This window comes from Corvus kubaryi, unplaced genomic scaffold, assembly GCF_017639235.1.
Source record: "Corvus kubaryi isolate FWS band 111438036 unplaced genomic scaffold, C.kubaryi_AGA036_p1.0 37394, whole genome shotgun sequence".
Classification (NCBI taxonomy): domain Eukaryota; kingdom Metazoa; phylum Chordata; class Aves; order Passeriformes; family Corvidae; genus Corvus; species Corvus kubaryi.
The window spans coordinates 7,527,628-7,546,664 of NW_024581133.1; the positions used below are offsets into that span (position 1 = coordinate 7,527,628).

Genomic DNA, 19,037 nt, shown 5'->3' on the forward strand with positions numbered 1-19,037 from the left:
GCTGTGTTTCTAATAAAGCCATCAAGAGCACAACCGGGAGCTCCCTGCATGGGCTTAAGCAATATAAGTCACTGCTTCAGAAGACTCTCTTAACTTGGGGCTGGATGAACTCAAAAATCTTCCAAGTTATTCTCTCCTAATTCAAGTCAGCTGAGGCATCAAAATGTCGGTCAGATGGACAAGATCCCTGGCTACAGCCAGCCTGTTTTCTGCTGTTACTCTTATTGCAGTCAAAACTTAGAGACTTTTATTGTAATTGCTTTTTATTTAATCAGTGATATTTTGAGAATTTAACGTTTACATAAGCATACTAAAGGAGATTCCTGTGTGCTTTCTAGTGGAAAAGACTGTGCTCTAAGGATCCTAACTTCCCCTAAACTGGATTAAACAGTGTTCTTATCTTAAAACCGTAGTTTTCCTTCCCACTTTTTCTTTTCTTTCGCTTCATATGGTTATTAAGAATTATTGGATTTATAGACCGTGGTTAAGGACAGTCACTACTGCAGTTGCTTGGTCAAGAAAACAAAAGGGTTTTCTTGTCAGTTGTATTCTCTCAGAATTATTAACATCAATTTTTCTTCATGTTAGGGAGACACAAAAGAACAGATAAATAAGCAAAGTACAACCCAAGTCCTTACTTTCTTTTTTATTTTTGCTGTGACTTTAATAATTAAGAAGAGCCCCTGCCTCTGCCTCTCTCCTCCAGTGGATGGCAGTTGAGTACCATGGAACGGAGCAGAGCTGACTTGCACCTCGTTGTAACTCTCTCAAGGAGGCAACCGCTGATTGGAATTAGTTGTTCTTTGCCAGTGTGAAATATCACTCAGAAATACCTGAAGAATTAGAAAAGGAAGAAATGGAAAGCATTTTCAATTTAAACTGCTTTGTTACTGGAGCAGGAGCAGATCTAAAAGTTTTCTTCAGCAGCTGTGGGGGAAAAAAGAGTCTTATATCCATATACACAAGTTTCAAGTGTTTCCTTTTTATATGTTAATCTGAATTTTCAGTATATGGATGCTAATGAAAAGAAGTTCCTGATTTTCATTTTGCTTCCTGACCTCCACAGTCTTTAGGTTTTAATACTGTACTCATAATTTCAGCATGAAGAATAATTTTTAAAGGCAAATTTTCCTTTCTTGAAGTCTCAGCTGCACCAGAAAGAATAGGACAATTCCCAGGGACTGGGATTGCAATGTGAATTTAGTCATCATTGAAACTGTGACTAGTATTGAAATGTTCTCCTAAAAGAAAAGTTTAAAACAAACATTCCAATCAAAAACAGAAACCTAAACATGTTCCTCTTAAAAACGAGTCTCCTCCAACTCCTCCAGTTTATAGCACATACCCTCGGGCTATTACAGTCTAGAAAAATCTGAAATAAAACCACAATGTTTTCTGGGTCTGATCATGCATCACTTGCTCAAAAAGAAGTTTAGGGCCTCCTGAGAAATACAAGGTTTAGGCCTTCCTGACACATGTTGCTTCTTTTTAAAGGAAACAGTCTAGTGCATCTTTATGGCAAATACATCATTTTAGTTTTGTTCCCTTTATAAGGAATCACAGATGGATTGAAACAGAAAGCTTTAAAAAAGTATTTGCAATTCCAGTTGCATATAAATAATATTGTGGTCAGTATCCTAGCTGTTTTTAACATTAGTAGTTATTTACTTTTCAAATTTTATTTGCTTCTACCTGTAGTCTCATGCTGTTGTAGTATAAGATCAGACACAAATAACTGTTTACCCCAAAAATTAAGTTTCTGTAAGTAACTATTTTAAGATGTTTGCTTTTATGTTTACTGCTGAAGGATCTCGAGCACTCCTGCCAGAAAGGAAAGTATTTATTATCTCTCTTGTACAGATGAGGAAACTGAGACACTGTGAAATTAAAAGCTTGGGGAAATTAGTGAACAGTAAATTACGGCGTGAATTTACTGTGTACCAACCACCCTGCACGAACTCATCATGTGGACTGGCAAAGAAAAAGGATTAAACTCCCTTAAATTATCTCTCATTTGCCATGGACAGACAGTTGCCATGGATCAGCTGACAAGCAGCGACTTCTCAACCTGCAGCAGGCCACTCACACAGCAAATCCCCCCATCAGAGAGGAGCCGCTCACGGGGGCTCTGCTGCTAATCGGCTCCAACTTTAGGCAAGAGTTTCTTAGTCACTAGTTTCCACAGCTGGTTTACCTAAAATTCACAGATGTAAATCTCTGGCAGGACTCAAAGTCAGACTGGAGTACCCTTGCAACCGTGAAAGCAGAAGTTGTGAGTTAAAACCAAAATACTGAGAGGAGATAAACTTTGTCTTTTTGAAGGATGGAGCACTTGCAGAATGTGTCCAGGCAGTGTATGGGTTAAACTGGTGAATTAGAGTGGTGGAATCAGAAGATGAGTCCTGGAATTTGAGAATCACCCTCATATCTCAGGGGTCTTTGGCATTAAAGTTGCTTCCAGCCTCGTGGCAGCACCTTACAGCCCAGCCCAGTATGGAATGCCACATGGAAGCTGTCTGTCCTGGGAATCCCATCAGACACCTCTTCCCACCCCATGCCTGGGTTGAGTCCATGCCTGTGTGTTCAGGGCACTCTGAAAGATCCCTTCCATCTCACAGTGCTACTTCTGGACACCAGAGTCACTGGGCATGACCACTGCAGCCCTGGTCACTGTTTGCTGGTCCCACAGTGACCTCTGGGCTCCGGAGGCCACCAGCGAGGCTCCAAAGGTGACCTCCTTGCCCTGCAGCAGGCTGAATGGCTGATGTTGAAACGACTTTGGCAGGAGCTCTCTCCATTGTGTCTGATCCAAGCTGGAGAGATGAGCACGTAGGGAGCTGGGACAAAGGTTGGCTGGTGGGAAGAGAATTACTGACAAGTTCATTCCACTAATAAACAAAGACATAAATGATGATGCTATAAAGAAAAAGCAGGATTCTCTGGAGAAAACTGTAGAGAAACCTAGTAAGGAGAAGAGATGTTTAGACAACGGTTTTACATTATACTGCTTGGTAAAAAATGTTCTATTTTAGCTCCAAGCTTGAGTCTAGTTAGAGCTGCACCAGTGCTTAGGAAACAGCATGTATTTTAATGCCCTATGAACAGGAATAACTGATAACTAGTACATTTAAATGTGAAAAGCAGAACTTTTCTCTGAGGGAGGCATTATTTTGTTATTGTTGTTGTTGTTATGGATATTTTCTTCATGGTTTACATTGCAGCTATAGCATTCCACTGGCAGTCATTTATCTAATGACTTATATCTTTCAGGCTGTGGAAAATGCAGGATAACAGAGAGAGAGAAAAAGTGGTGGTAAGTCCTTTTTAATTTGCATTTCAGGGCTGAACTTCTAAGTATGAATATACAGAAGTTAGCACTTCCCTAACATCCCCTCATTATCTTATTTCCAAAGTGTTACAGTACAAAACCAATGGGATCAGGGCACTATTTGCTTCAATCCCTCCCACCCCAAAGAAAGTCTGTGTAGAGGTAGATTTGCTTTTGGTATAACCAAAATTAAGACAAAAGGGTATGTCCGAGAAAATATTTCTTTTTCCCTTGTAAGGCTTAACCTTAGAAAATGCCTGTTTGTGCTAGAGAAATGGCTTGCATGGGATATGACAGCCACCTTTTATAGAGGCAAATCAGACTCACTGGGCTGTACTGTTGTAAAGGAAAAGTTTCACAGATATAATTAACCTGTGGAATGCCCTTCCACAAGGTGCTCTTAGAGTGTTGTCACTAATACTGTCTGTTTTCATAATTCAGGGCATCATGGTCTTCTAGCTGAGAGCAAGAAGCAATCTACTGTGTCTCTCCATGACATGCTTCTTCTGAATGAATCAGGAGGTCATGGTGACTCTTGTAGTGATGGTCACTGCTGGAGCTGGAGGAGGTGATGGCATTGAAGGGAGAGCCTGTGGCTGTTTCCAGAAATGAGCATGAGGCCTGTGACAAGGACAGCCCAGGCTGCTGGTATGTGTGATGGGGAGAGGAAGGTCTGCACACACCGGGGAGGCTGGCAAAGGAGAAAGGTGGGTCATGGCAGGGGTTGCCCATCTTCTTCAGCTCTCAAAACACTTGAAGTTACTGAGATGGTGGGCAGGGGGGAGGCCCTAATGGCTTGAGAATTACTGCTTTGCAAAGGAGCAAAAGGGAAGGTCTAAGAAGGTCCCATGGCTGGGTCTGAGTGATAGTCTTGGGCCTGAAGGAACTCGGTGTTCAGCACAGCTCTGCTTCTGGAGCACATGGGAGGCAGAAGTGCCTTCATTCTGCTGAAACACCTCAGGGGTTCAGGCACAAAACTTTCAAGGGCGATGGCCCAGGCAGTGGAGCATGTCTGGGGGTTGGTGAGTGCACATGGGGTGGGAGGAAGGACCATCAGACCCTGTCTGTTGAACCTGTTCCACTAAAGATTCATCTGTAAGGACAGAAAAGTGGAAGCAAGGATGTGTGAGTGAAGGATCTTCAGAGAGATGGTCCCTGGTTTGGGGAAAATGGTGTTTGGGGAGGAGCTGAACTCCTGTAGTCTGGTGCTGTGAGGACCTTCTACATTGGTACACCATCCAGAAACACTTCTCATAAACTTCCATACCAAAATCATGGGAAATATTTGAACTTTAGATGACTCCAGACTTCAGTTGCAGTTTAGTAGGATTTTAAGGCTGGCGCTTTATATATATATGACATATATAAATACACACACACATGCAAAATATATAAATGTGTGTGTGTATTTATATATATACCTTGGGTTGTTTTGATTCTGTCAGATAAATTCAGTAGCTTTTGTTTAAGGTAGAACTGGTAGAGAGAGTCTCATGCAGGAAGAGATTTGATGGAGATGTGTTAAGCATCAGAGAATTTGCATCAGAGGTTCTTCAAATGTTTCATTCAAGGCCAGCTTGTCAGTAACCTGAATATTTGATTTGAACTCATGCTGGTTTCACATGTCAAACTACCCTGGCACTGCGTGAAAGTGGTGGAAGGAGAGACTGGATGGGGGGAATGAGCAAGTAGGGAAGGATTTGGTTATCAAAGCAGAGGACTTAGATTCAGTAGTAATCGACAGAAGGAGATTACTTCGGCTCGTAGTTCAGACAAGGACTCTATCCCAACACATTAGGCCACCCCCTCACACAAACAGAAGGACCTCCATGTGCATTTCCAGCTTCATCCAGGAACGAGGAGACGGTGCAATCACTTTGCTGCCAACCCAGGGAAACGGCAGGTTCGCTAAAGCCCAAGTCTCGAGAATATTAATAAAAATAAATGATTTTACCCTTTCTGGTCCTGCTTATAGCAAGCTGCTAATAATGCCTTATGAGGCTGCCACACAGTTCAATCAATAGTTTGATTTTTCTGCCCTAGAGCTGCCACAAGCACGAACCCCACACTGAAGTGGCTGAGTAAGGAGCTGGCTGCAGAGACAGAATGTAGACGGCAAAGGGGAAATGCAGGAGGTGGCACCTTGTGACTTCTAAGAAACTTAGGGATGGACCATTCCTGCTGAGCCCCATCCACCATGGCCACTGCCACATCCCACAGATGCTCCTTGAAGCTGGTGCTGGTTATTTATATATTTCTGTGTCGCCTATGGAAACATTCGGGTTTGAAAAAGGGAAAAAGCAATTCGGCGTCCTTTGACTGAGGAAGGTTGATTTTCATTCGAGACAGAATGGCTCATTTTTACCTTTTTAGCTCCTGGAAGAGTAAAAAGTGAGAGGTCAAACCTGCATCACCATGACAACCCCTGCAGCGAGGGTTTTTGAGCAGATGAAGGGGAGTGATAATGAAGCTGAAGTTTCTACCCGTTCATAGTCGCTGGGCCTTTTGTTTTGTTTTTCCTTGTTTCTTTCCGTTAGGCCCTGTAAGGTGGCCAAAGGGGCCACCCCCATGGATTGTTCAGGGGCTGAAGGATAACACTGGCCAGTTTAAACATGGCCATGCTCTGTTTGAGATCAGTCCTTGGTGCTGCAGTGCCTGCACACACGTGGAGTGTATATAAACCGTATAAAAATGGGATTGTAAGAGATAGTCATGGAAGATCAAACGTCCCCTCAGATGCATTCCCTACACTCCTGTAGGTACAACACACCAGCAAGTGCAGTCATATTACCCAGATTGCATCAAAGAGGACTGTCATCTCTGCCTTTCCTGACAGCACCTTTGGAGTCCAAAAATAAGCTCAATAAAAGAGCAATTTTCTGAGGAGAGGAGGCATTGTACAAAAGAAGAAATTCAAAATAGGTAGGGGTCTAAGGAGATATACTCAAGAGGGGCTGCAGGTGGAAGCTTACTTGAGTTGCTGAGCTCATGCCCCCTTTTCCTAGACTTGCACAAGGGGGAATGTGTAGGAACAGATTGCAGATAGCTGAGGTCATAGCTACGGAGCAAAATCAAGTCAAATTTAAGTCCCACAAACAATCCCCCAGATTCCCTTTACCTAAAAACTGAGCCTGCTCCAGGGAAAAACAAGCAAAAGAGCAAATTACTCATTTTTTGAACACCTTTGGTTATTGTAGGTAGCTACTAAATCTGGTGTTTTCCTAAGATAGGAAGCCCTCTCAGACTGGAATATGACTCATTTGATGTACAAACACAGCACCTATGATGGGTCATCTTCAAACACCAGCTAAAGCTTCCAGATATTTGAATATTATGCCTCTTCAGAAGTTATGAATCATCCTTTCTTTACCTTGTTGTGGTTGCACCAAAAAATGAAACAGAGTAAGAAATATTAGCTCAGGTATTAGAGTGTCAGAAAAGTTAATTTTGTGGGAAGATTTCCCCAGAGTCAGACTTCGGTGGGATCTATACAGCCATCAGATAGTTACATGGAGAAGAGGAATAGCCAGGGTTAACACTAAAAAAGTTTTGAATGGCTATAAAACCTCGAGTTGAAGCAATTCTCTGTGCCCAAAGGATTAGGTTAAAGCTTTTTCAGTGCAGTGGAGATGAATTATTCCATTTTTGCCTAGTGAGTGGTTTCTCATATCTTCTTCCAAAGTGCTGGACGTGTCCCTTATGTCAGGATGGAGTTACACAGCCCACCATCCAGAAAGGCAAGCTGCAAAGAAAGAGCACAGATATGGTCTCTCTACCACCAGATTTGAAACAATAGCTGCATCAACCCAGCAAGAAAGCAGAGCTGGGCTGTTGGGATCAGCCGGCAGATAAATCAAAGTGAATCTGAGTGATAGTGATGTGATGTTGCAATAATAATTCACTCCTCATGCTGATTTAGAAGAGGAAGCCAATTCAGAGCTTCACAAGCACCAGGGCCAGCACAGAGCCCTATGGGACAGAATGAAAGAGAATGGTTTCATATGGAAACAAAGTGGAGGTTATCAATTGCATAAAATACATACCTGGCAGAAGACAGATGAGAGAATTTCTGGAAATGCTTTGGATTATAATCTGTGCTTCAGACAACTGATTTATGAAATGCTGGATTCTTGTGTTTTATTCAACCAATCTGAAAAATTATCTTAAATATGAAGCCTCTGTATGTGAGAGTATTGCAGCAACAGTAATTTAAACAGGATGTTGGACTATGACAGAAAATGCAATTTCATCTTTACAGTGATGAGCCAGAGACCTCAATTTTCCTCTTCCTGTGATGTGACTCTCTTGAGTCAGATTTGAAGTTTAGGTATGGTCTGAGAGGGGGGCAGATAGCCTGTCTGCTGGTGCATCTCAGGACAAACACTTTTTGGGAGCTCAGTCTTTGAGGACAAAATAAAAAATGCCAATCACTTTGGCATCAGATCATTTGGAGACTTTAATTACGTTTATTTCATTTTTATTCCTCACTGCAACTCTACTCATCCGTTTCCAGGCACAGTGGACTCAATGAAACCTGATGTTGTTTTCAATTTACCAACATCTCTTTGGAAAACAGACTCATCTCACTGTGGAAATGTTCTGAAAACAAATTGAAACCATTCCTCCTACTCCCCACACGAGTAACCAAGTGCCAGAGCTTTATTTTACACTTTGCTTGGATAATATTTGGACATAAATTTTACCTGGCAATTGTATGTTCATTGACATTGTATCTTTAACATTTCAGGTGATTAAGCTGGACTCATAGACATTTAGTTTTTAATTTTAAGAAAAAGCTTTCCCACGGCAATGGAGTGCACAGTTTCAAGACAAATTCCAGCCTAGGAAAGATGTATGGACTGGCACAGAAAGTGTGAAATATCACATGAGCTCTGCTGACAAGTCAGTACAGTTGTAAGAAGTCAATGTAGCATCAGCTGACATGTGGGAGAAGAAAACCACAAACAAATGTTTCTCTCTGCAGAGCATTTCCAGCACACCTTAATTCTGTGAAAGACGCTGGCATGGTGAGCAAATATTGCTGTCCGTGGGTTAAAGTTCAAATGCATCACTTGAGCAGATGAGGAGTTCAACCAGGACAGAACAACTTGCCATTTCCTTCAGGGAGTGGTGGCCATGGGGTGGAGAGGGAGGTGGGTGTGAGAGTAGGATGCAGGCAGTCACAGCCCTTCTACAGCAATTACCATAAAGATTAAATAAATACAATAGCCTAATTTCACATGGAAGTACACTTTAATTAAGTCTCTGCAGAACAATGAGCTGCTTCCATAAGAGCTGTGAAAATCATCACCAGGGACTGTCCAGAGGAAGAGAGAAACAAACAAGTGAAGGTCTCTTTGTATAGAAAATATGTACAGGAAGCATTTTGAAAAGCTTGTCCCCAGTTAATTTACCTAGGAAGAATTAATGACAAACTCCAGGGTTTTGCTCTGGTTTTATATAAGTTCCCCATCCCAGAGCTTCATGGTTCTTCCCAGACTGAGGGAGACAATTCATTTGCAGACCAATGCAAATTTTTGCGTTTCCAGACTATTGCAAGAGCATCACAGCTTATTGTGTGTGATGTACACCAGTGGGCTTAGCTTGGCTGAAGTGCTTCTGGGAGGCAGAGTTGTGCAAGATAAGCTCCAGGTGTAAAAAAAAAAATCTGTTCTTTCGACTCAGTTAATGATGCATTCCCTATGTTAACGTGGTCAGGGACAGAGTTCAGTAGGAGGTGTTAGGGGAGCATCACTTGTAGAACCTCCCTTCATTCAAAAGGCATTTTCCATTATTTTCTTTATCTTTCTGTATGATCAGAGTTCCCAATGCACAAGAACTGGATGAAAATGAACCAGTTTGCCATTACCACTTTTTCAAACACCTGGATGCATTGCCTGAGTGCAGGGAAGCTTGGCCAAGGTCATGATTATTCTCTTCCTGAGACTGGGATGTTCAACAGAGAAGAGTTCAGCTACTGGCATCACATCAACCACCTCATGACCTGTGGTGAGTTTGAGCTCAATAACACCTACAGAAGAGTCAGCTTCATTGCAAAGGCAGAGTTGAGATGTTCACTAAATCCCAGCCAGATACAAATCTTCACAGAGTGCAGGTGACAGGGCAGCTTGATGGACAGGTTGATGTTTATGAAGGAAGATTTTGCCTTGAAGCTCGGATGGGTAGTGGGTGTAAATTACAAATGACTTTTTTTTACCTCAGAATCTATCATCAACTACTTTAAAAATGAATATTATTGCTTCGGAGAGTGCCATCTGGTAGCTTTCAGCTATCAGCTCTGCAAGGCTCAGGCAGGTTAGACCTGGGGAAGCAGAAAATCACTTTTGTGCTTGATGCTCATCTTACACTAAGGTTGTGGAGGCTTTTGGTCAGGCACTGCCTTTGTTTGCTTTCTTCGTTTTTATGCAGCTAGGTAACATAGCTGGGCCCAGCTCCACAGAGGACATCTTGGGCATGACTGCACTGCAACACAAAAATCATTACAACCAGACAATCAGCTCTCAGACCATGCCAGGATCTGCTTTTTCTTTGAAAGGGAGTTGAAGCACTCGTAGAGGTTTAATCGAAATCTGAATACGTGTGACTGAAATTGGCTCCCTGTGATTATTTATACAAGTAAATCTCTGCTTCTCACAAGTTCCCAGAAATCAAATGCCAAACTTGTATGATCTTTTTTTTTTTAAAGAAGCAAATATTTGTTGAAAATTCTTTGCTGTATTAATTTTCCTCCGCCTTCTCTCAGGCAGCCCTGATAGCGATGGAGAGACTCCTGGTGTGCATCAATCAACCTAGGAAAGAGGGACCAAAATAGCTGATTACTAGGTCTGTAATGTCTTATCCTCAGAAAGAAACCAAATTTTCAGTTAGCTTTTAGAATGGTTTGTTTTCCTCATATATCTGCATGCCCAACTAAAATCTTCCAGGAAATGATCCTTATTTCAACAGTAGGTATGTCAGGTACAGGTATTTTAAGGAGGAGGTAGTTTAAGCCAAGGGCTGCATATTTCCATGTTTTCCTAACCCCCAGTTGAAAACCCATCTGCTGGTAAGTGGTTTATAACTTGACAGTCAGCCACCACTATTTTTTAAAGTGTTCTACAATGTTTATAATGTCAGTCCCTATTGCTAACCTTTTTTTTTTTTCCTTTTACTTTCTTTACTTTCTCTCTTTTTTTTTTTTCATGGTAACCTTTTACCTTCTCTTTCCCTGCTCAGACCCATTAGCAGGATGTTGTGCAATATGGTGCTTGTCATCTGTTTCAAAGACACAGTGATGAGATACAGGTATGCCAGATGGATAAACCTAGTGTGACTAATTATTGTGTATTTGCCTTTAATTATTATCATTTATTACCAGAGAAAAGACAATAGAGGTTCCCAGACTCGGAAGGGAATGTCGGCAGAAGGGGAATTTTTGTCTCTTTGGGTTTTTTGTTTTTTTTTTTTCCAAGAGACTGGCACATCAGCAAGAAAAGTTTACTTGGAGAGAAATACTGCAAGATATCTGAGACAAAAGGAGACAACATGACCCAAGCAATACTTTCCTTTCCCTGGCACATACTTGAGGATCAGATCTCTCACAGGTAATAAATAGTTTTTGTGTAACTATAGAACAAGTATTTCTTGGCTGAATGTCCACTCAGGGCATAAGGAATGTATGGATATCCTTCAGTCATCTCACAGAGAGAGGTTTGAGCTCAAAGCAACCTCCAAAAATCACCTAGCCCAACCCCCCCAGAGCTGGCAGGGACACCTTCCACTAGAGCAGATTGCTCAGAGCCCTGTCCAACCTGGCCTTGAACACTGTCAGGAATGTGGCATCCACAGTTTCTCTGGGCAGCCTGTGCCATGGGTACGCTTCAGTCCTCTCCAGTCTAGTTTTGAAGACATTTACAGCCCCGGCTCTGCCCCTTTGGCACCAGAAAAAAGACTAAGCCATAAGACATACATTATCTCCTCTATGGAAGAGTGAAACCTGAGGTCCTTAAGCAGCAATTTGTGACCAAACTAGGCTCAGGGTAGCAAACACTGACATTGGTTTCTGTGCCATCACAGTGAGCCCTCAAAATTCCCTTTAAACGGAATCTGCCTCTGTATCTGACCCTAACATGCAACATTTCTACATTGTTTGGCAAAAATGGAGATTTTCTTCTTTTCGGTATTATGACTTTATTTTCAATCAATCCCCTCACAAACACACACATATTTATAAACGTCTAGTTATAAAACAAGCATTTTAATACAAAGGGGACATTTCTCTTGCATTTCAATAGATGCCTACCGAGGACAGACACTTCACTTAATTCAGAACCCACAGCCTGGCCTGCTGGGTGATTTTGAAGGAGTCTAGATGGTTGACAATGGTAAGAAACTTTTGGAAATGTTTAATACTCTGGTCCCAAAAACTGCTTTCAGGTTACAGCTGAATCAGCTGCCATTTACAAGTGCAAAGTGGGTTTATGATGGCTCATAAGCCTGATCTTGCTTATGGGGCACTGCACTTTAATTCGAGAGCAGCCGCACTGATTTAGTAAACAGATTGAGGAAGAGCTTCAGACTCCAGGCTTTAAAATTCATGAGGATCTGATTTAGTATGTTTTACACTGGTATTTTAACATATTTGCTCTATGGCTAAATTGCAGCGTAACCTAAAGGACCAGTCATATACCACAATCTATTGTAGATAATACAAGATATAATCAATGTCACCAGGCTGCTGAGCTATTTCTATATTTAGTATTTGTCAGGCAAATACATGCAAAAGCATTAAAACAACAAAGTCCGTACATGGATGATTTGTGAACAGGAGAAAAGGCTAAATTTGCCACTGTCTGCTCTGAATAGCTTATCCAGATTGCAGGACAATTTTGTTTTGGACAGAAATATTTTCCATCACAGAGTCTGCTGAAGTCAAGAGAGTACTACTCCTTTGGCCACAGGATGGGCTGAAGGGCTGGGCTGTATTTTGGGATTGGCAGCTCTGACCATCTCCCTTTAACCCATTTGAACACAATTTGATTGGGACTTGACTGAGCACTTAATAGTCTGTGATTGCCTTGATTGTAGACTTCTACTTTTAAACCAAATGCAATGTCATTATTATATATCAAGAAAGAACGGTCCCTGATAACCAAAAAAATATTACATTAAATTGGCACACTGAGAATTAAATATGCAGAATCAGCCTAATGAAATAACTTGCCTTTGGTTGCAAGAGCCTTCATCATCCTTAAGAAGATTTAATGCTAATCTGACTTGGAGCTGTTTCAGTCCAATTATTTTTCAGCAAATTTTTGAGCTTTATTTTTTCTTTTCAGCAGCATTATTCAGTCTTGACAGTTTTTATTTTGTTATTTTTGTGGATATTGAGTAAATGGGAAACCAATTCAGAACCATTCTTAAGTAGAAATGAAATACCCTGTAATCCAATTTTGATCAAAATTCATCTTTGCTTTTCGGGGACCGAGCAGCCTGTGCAGTTATCTCTGCACAGCACAAGTTGATAATAAAGCAAAGCAAAGCTCACATTCTTTTCCCGTTGCATGTGGTGGGAACTGGGCATTGTTCAGCTGGAGAACAGTGTGCTGCTCCCCCAGCATGTGGCAAGGCAGCAGAATGGCAAGAAGAAGATTTCTCCCCATGCTTCTACTTCTGTTCCTCTAGTGTCTGAAGTAAACCTTTCTTCCCACCTGTGGGTGGGTGGTTCTCTTCCCTAGAAACCTTCCTGTCTCCCTCCCCTGATGCCCTGTGTTTGCAGGAGATAGCTCACTGCTGCAGCACCTTTCCCAAAAGCACTCCTAGGGAGCAGAGACATATTCAGCTGTGGCCACAGACCTGGTTTACAGCTCCTCTGCCTTCCACTTCAGTATCCATTGCCTTTTGGTTATGCACAGATACAAAAGCCAAGATACATCACAAAAATACAGTCCATGTCCCAGCAGTGACTGGACAAAGAGGCCTCGTATGTCTTACATGGTGCAGGGAGGAATCCCATGTAACACACGTTTTTCCTTTATGTTTACTTCAGTGATTCCAGCTGAGTCCTAAACTGGCTTTTATTCCACATTGCCTGGCAGAAGCAATACCTCAAGGAAGGCTTTTCTGGTGCAACGTCAGCAAAATTGGTGGCCTTGAAATGGCTGTTTGCAATCAAGCAAAGCTGCTCCATTCCTCCTAAAAGTGTATTTCATTCCCACCAATCATTTCTTCACCAGCTCCTCCAACCTACAGGCCTAGCTTTTTTTCAGTGTTCATTTCATATAACCTTCCATGTTGTGATGCAACAGGTGTTTTTCTAGGATGAGACAGAACACTGAATATCAACAAGTTTTTTGGCATCCATCCACACAGGCTTCTATCCTTTTCACAGGATCCTGTGAAAGGTCATAAAGGAGAGGGATGCATCATTAAATAAGCATCTCAACATGGTCAGCACCTGCTACCTGTCCCCAAAAGGAAAAGTTAGGAGAGGTAACACATCAGGATGAGAGATGATTAAATGCAAGTCTCTGGTACCCTCCCAAGACACACAGCAAGTGCCTTCTTTTCCTTGGTAGCAGGAAGCTCGTAACTAAAGGATACAAACTTTTTGAAGAGATGGAGTTGTCTTTCCAAGGTATCCTTATGTTCAGTTACCGTTCATTACCTTCTTGTTTCTGTCTGTTCTTCTCATCACATCTTGCAGTTTCTTGCTGCTTCACTCTTTCTGTTTCCTCACCATCTAACCTTAGACCATTCCCTCTCTTTCTTTCTCTCTGAAAATCTGCCTGCTGGTATTTTCCATGAATCCATCTGCATTGAATTATTTATAGATACAATAAAGTCCGCTTTTGTCTAATGTTTATTTTCTTTAATAACAAGAAACATGGGGAAAATGTTCCAAAGAACCAAAAAAGGACTTGACTTTTCCTGGACGCTAGGCAACAGCAGCCAAAAAGTACAAAACAAACTGTAGGATGTTCGTAAGATGCATCTAAAAATAATAATCTTAGTACTTTGGTATCTAATATGTTCTTTGAATTTGTTATATTTCCCAAATCTGAGTCTTGGTTTTAATGCTGTTGTGACACTCTGAAGGCTTTAATGGACAATGAGTCACTATGGAGGTACCCAGGAGCAGTTAGCAGATGGATTACTGCTGGTGCAGCCAGATCTCTGCTACCTGTTTTCCTTGTCCTAAGTGTTTTTGAAATAGGTCATGGAGGTCTCTTATGCTGGTCATTTGCAACCAGTGGGTTTGTCTTGTACCTGGTAAAAATTAGAACAAACAATATATCTTGCTAAATGAGTCACTGCTAGTCCTTTGTTACCTTTTACTGTTTGTTTGAATTTACTTTTCATCATGATTTAAAGGCTTTTCCCATCTCCTTTTCCAGTGGAGGGTTTATGTTGTTCATTGCTTCTTCCCTTCAATTATGCAAGCCATGTAAGCATTTCCCCTTGAACACTTTCCAGTTTCTCCCCACCCCAAACCTCACCCACTCTGTGTCCTCCCCCTCGTTTACACAGCTCCATTCTCTACTGTGTTTCCTGCACTGCCTACACTAATTGCACTTAGCATGGATGTGATGGGGGAGGGAGGGTGGAAAGGGAGAAAGTAAAGAGAGGACTTCTGAGGAATCTGTGGGAGTTAAAACTGGAGGCTCCTTTGCACATGGGAAAGATGGAAGACATAAAATAGGCAACAGAAGGAAGAGGGGAGAGGAACAGATGCAAGTCCAGGTGCAGGGTGACCAGAGACAACCTCAAGGTAGGTTGTATGTTGGTTCTCATCTTTTTAGAGGGAGTAAGGAAGCACCTGGAAGCTGCAGAGATGGGAGCCCAGGAGATCCAGTCCCTGCTCTCTACAGTACCCACATGATGCAAAATCCAGAGGGTGAGGCTTATGGAGCCCTCCCTGCCACCTCTCCTGGCAAAAGGTTATTCAGCATATGGGAGAGGTTGCTTTGTTTCTTAATCATTGTTCCATGCCCCTTCAGCACTCACACTATTGCAATTGCTTGTCTAAAACACTGTTCACTGCCTCTGTCCCCACTCCCATTCCAAAACCACAGGAAAAAGGATGCTGACACCACAGAAGCAGTGTTCTGCACAGTGGGGCCGTTCTTGCAGATGGGGGCTGAAATCTGCCTGGAGGACTTGCAAAATTCAGTCCCTGCACTCTTCATAGTGGGAGGTGAATGTGAACGTCGCCTCTTTCTCAGAGCAGCTTTTAAGAGTGAGTACTTGTCTCAGAAACAACAAACACACACCATCAAACAACAGCCCAACTAACAAACTAGCCCTCAGAGACCAGCAGCTCCCAAAAATCAGCACTCAGTACTCTCTGAAGCTTCACTCATTTGGATTCAAAGGTACCTGGATGCAGAACACTTGAGCTAGAGAAACTGCACATCTGTGGCATGTGTTTATTTATTTATTTACCTGCTTTCCAATCTTGCACCTGCCTACTTTAGCTGATCTCTAGCTATCAAATTGTGATGGAGCAAAAGTAATAAAATGCCTGTAGGATAGAAAAACCCTGCCTGAAGTTCTCCCATAGCTCAGCCAGACCTAGAAGATGCACAATTCAATTAAAAGAAATATAAAGTTTTTCTCTCCTCACCTTGCCATTTTCCCTTTCTCTTCTGTGCATTTCATATATCCACCCATATATAAATAAATAAATGCACACATACTCTCACACACATACGCACACACGCACAAGCTCACCCCTCCCCTTCCCAATCCTTCCTTTAAGGTTTAATTTAACAATAACATTTGCGATCGGGGTCCTGAGCATCTCAAGGGCATTGCGCTTGAAATTGCACACACTCCGCACCATTTATCATAGCCTGACATGTGTCATGTTCCAGACTGCAGCTCCAAGAGGTTACAGCTCACGACTGCTCCTTTGTTGATCAGCTGCCGAGACAACTGAGGCACCTTTCTTTCTTTTTTTCTTTCTTTCCTTCTTTCTTTCTTTTTTTTTTTATTATTAAAGCTGCACAGTCTTCTTTTCAGAGGGTTCATTCTGACACAATGGAAAAAGAAAATGAATTCTTCTCTGCTCTGTGCAGTTCCCCCACCAGGTCTTCATCAACCCAAATTCTGATCACATTTTATTTGGGTTCAATAGCAAAGCCTTGGCTGGTTAATATTACTGGTTAATGCTGACTGTAGGAGGGATAAACTATTTTCAAGGTAGTTCTGTGCTTGAGGAGAAGAACAGGGTGTATAACTGCTAAGGATACTGGGGACAGTGCTATGGCAGTTCCAAAGTGCTTTCCTGTGGCAGCATCCAGGCTTGCCAGGCCAGTGAATTCTCTCCATTGCTGAACTTCAGTCCTGAAACTTTGAGGATATGAATTTTTTCTTCTCCAGCACTTCTATTTCATTGACTCCACCTCTTCTCCTTCACTTCTTGGTGCCTTGCAGATTTCTTGCTGTGTGCAGAGCACCTGAGACCTGTGTGTATCTTTGCTGGAGTGATGCATACAGCAATTCAGCAAACCAGGCTGTTTATAAACAAGAGCCACTGAACTGGATTCATAAATCCCTTGTAGATCCGACTTTTGCCAGTCTTCATTCTGCCAATCAACATTTCTATAGGGTATGGGTATGGGTGTCACCGCAACTTAATGTGTAAAGGATGTAAGGTGCTACTGATAGCAAGGAATGGGATCTGAATGCTGGTCTAAGAGCTGAACAAAAACAGACTTTGCATTGTTCTGCATTCTCAAGAAGGTTGGCATATCAGGTGAGCTCATAATTTCTTTTTTAACTATTTATAATGAAGAGTTCTTGAAGGCAGGAAATGCTGAACTGGAGCCGATTTCTCTAATTCCTCTCCCTGTTTTCATGTTCTGCTCTGTCCTGGAAGACCTGAAGCCTGAAGGTTCAGGTCCCAAACTCTGTCAGTGTTTTGGAATGACACTTGATCTTTCAGATTCCTGTTCCCCTCTGAGCTCTAAATCACGCAATGTTCGTCACCACCTGTTAGCATCAAGCACAGCCTCTGCTGACACAGTTGGAGTTGTCTTACTTTCTCTCACACTCTCATCTCTTGTCGATGGATATTTTCGGAGGTTTCCTCGGTTTAGAGGCACTTGATTAATCAGTAGTGCCAGATGGGAAGGCTCAAGTACTACCACCATGTGTGTGTCACACGCCTATTAGATTCACAAACAGAGGGGTTTCTTGCCATTGGCCAGCAAGATTTCGCACTTTATCCTTAATTTTATGTTTTTTGCCCATGTCAGACCTCTTTGCCTTCCAGTTCAGCACACTTCCCTTGAAAAGTCTGATCTGAACAGTGCTTTGCTGCCTGAAGGAAGCCTCTTTTTCTCCCTGTTTCTCAAGGAGAGAAAAGCCCAGTTTTGTGTCTGTAGCTGGGTAGTCCCACATTCACAGCATCCTCTCTGAGCTGCTCCCAGGCTCAGCATGGGGCCAGCACCCCACTGCCTGTGATGCATTTTCCCCTTGCATCGCTGCTCGTGTTGCTGACCTTGACTCGTGCTTGATCCCTGCCCTCCCCCTTTGCCAGCGTCAAGGCACCTGCCTGGCCCTGCAGGGATGATGTAGTGCCACCAGCTGGGATGGCGTAAAGCAGCGCCGGGACTCGGCCAGCTTCCAGTCACATCAATCTGCCTGTGCTGGTGTAGTGGTTTGGTCCAAAATACTCATTACTGTTTATCTGCTGTGAGATAAGAATTAGGAGAAATGCAAAACAGGCACCAAACTTGAAAGAATATAAAGAAGTTTATTAACAGACCTAAAAGAAGAAAAAAAATTATACCACCTTCAGAACTCTCCTCCTCCCCCCACCTTCCTCCCTTCTCCCACTGACAATGTGAAAAGACAACCCTTGAGATGTTCAGTCTGTTTACCACTTCCATAATAACCTTGTTCAGTCCATTTAGAAAGAGAAGTCTCTTCTTGCTCATGCTATGAAAACATTATCACAACGAGACAGCCGCCCACTTCCAAATATTGTTCAGTCCATTTAGGAAGAGGAGTCTCTCTGCCTGCGTGTGAGTCCTTTCCCCCGACTTGCAGCTTTTCCCGCAACTGCCTTCGAGGGTCCACTCTTGAAGTTTTTTGGGGTACAATTTTAAGGTTGAGCCGTTCAGAAACAAAAACAGAGGCCCTTCTCCTTCCCTGGGAGCAAAGGGTCTTCATCATCTTCATCTTTAGGACTATCTCTGGGAGCATCTCTACGGACTGAGGTTTTCTCCTTTCCCGTTCGGAGCAAAAGTCCTCATCTGGTTCATCTCTACGGACTGAGGTTTTCTCCTTTCCCGTTTGGAGCAAAAGTCCTCATCTGGTTCATCTCTCCCTGTCCAAACTTCTCATGAAATTACAGCTGCGTCAGCATCTGCCTATCTCAGCGCAGGTGCTTTTGCTCACAAGTTGAACACTCCACCCCCCATATCTTCATGAAATTACAACAGGATACTCTGATATATCATAGCTTCACAACAGAATTGCAGCTTTAAGCATCTCCTCTCTCTCTTCCCTCAGGTTTTCAGCTCTTCACAGCAATAAAAGGGTTAATCTCACCTCGGCCTTGCAGCTTTGCAGCTGGAATGTTGAATTTTTCTTATCGCAGTGGAGAGGGGGGAGAGCCGAGCCGCTCCGGCTGCCCACGGCAAGGCAGTGGGGGGGGTTCCACGGCTGGAACAGGTCCATGGCTCCAGGATGGCCGTGG

The 19,037-nt window shown here is 42.6% G+C and overlaps 1 long non-coding RNA gene across 1 annotated transcript in view; it reads left to right on the forward strand.

Annotated features, from left to right (window-relative positions):
* The first annotated feature begins 2,461 nt into the window (after positions 1-2,461).
* LOC121669955 overlaps positions 2,462-19,037 on the forward strand; it is a 58,861-nt gene continuing 42,285 nt past the window's right edge. Inside the window, exons 1-5 of the long non-coding RNA XR_006017971.1 lie at positions 2,462-3,313; positions 3,770-4,035; positions 8,076-8,355; positions 9,149-10,932; positions 11,623-11,712. This is a non-coding gene — a long non-coding RNA (uncharacterized LOC121669955). The remainder of the gene's footprint in view (positions 3,314-3,769; positions 4,036-8,075; positions 8,356-9,148; positions 10,933-11,622; positions 11,713-19,037) is intronic.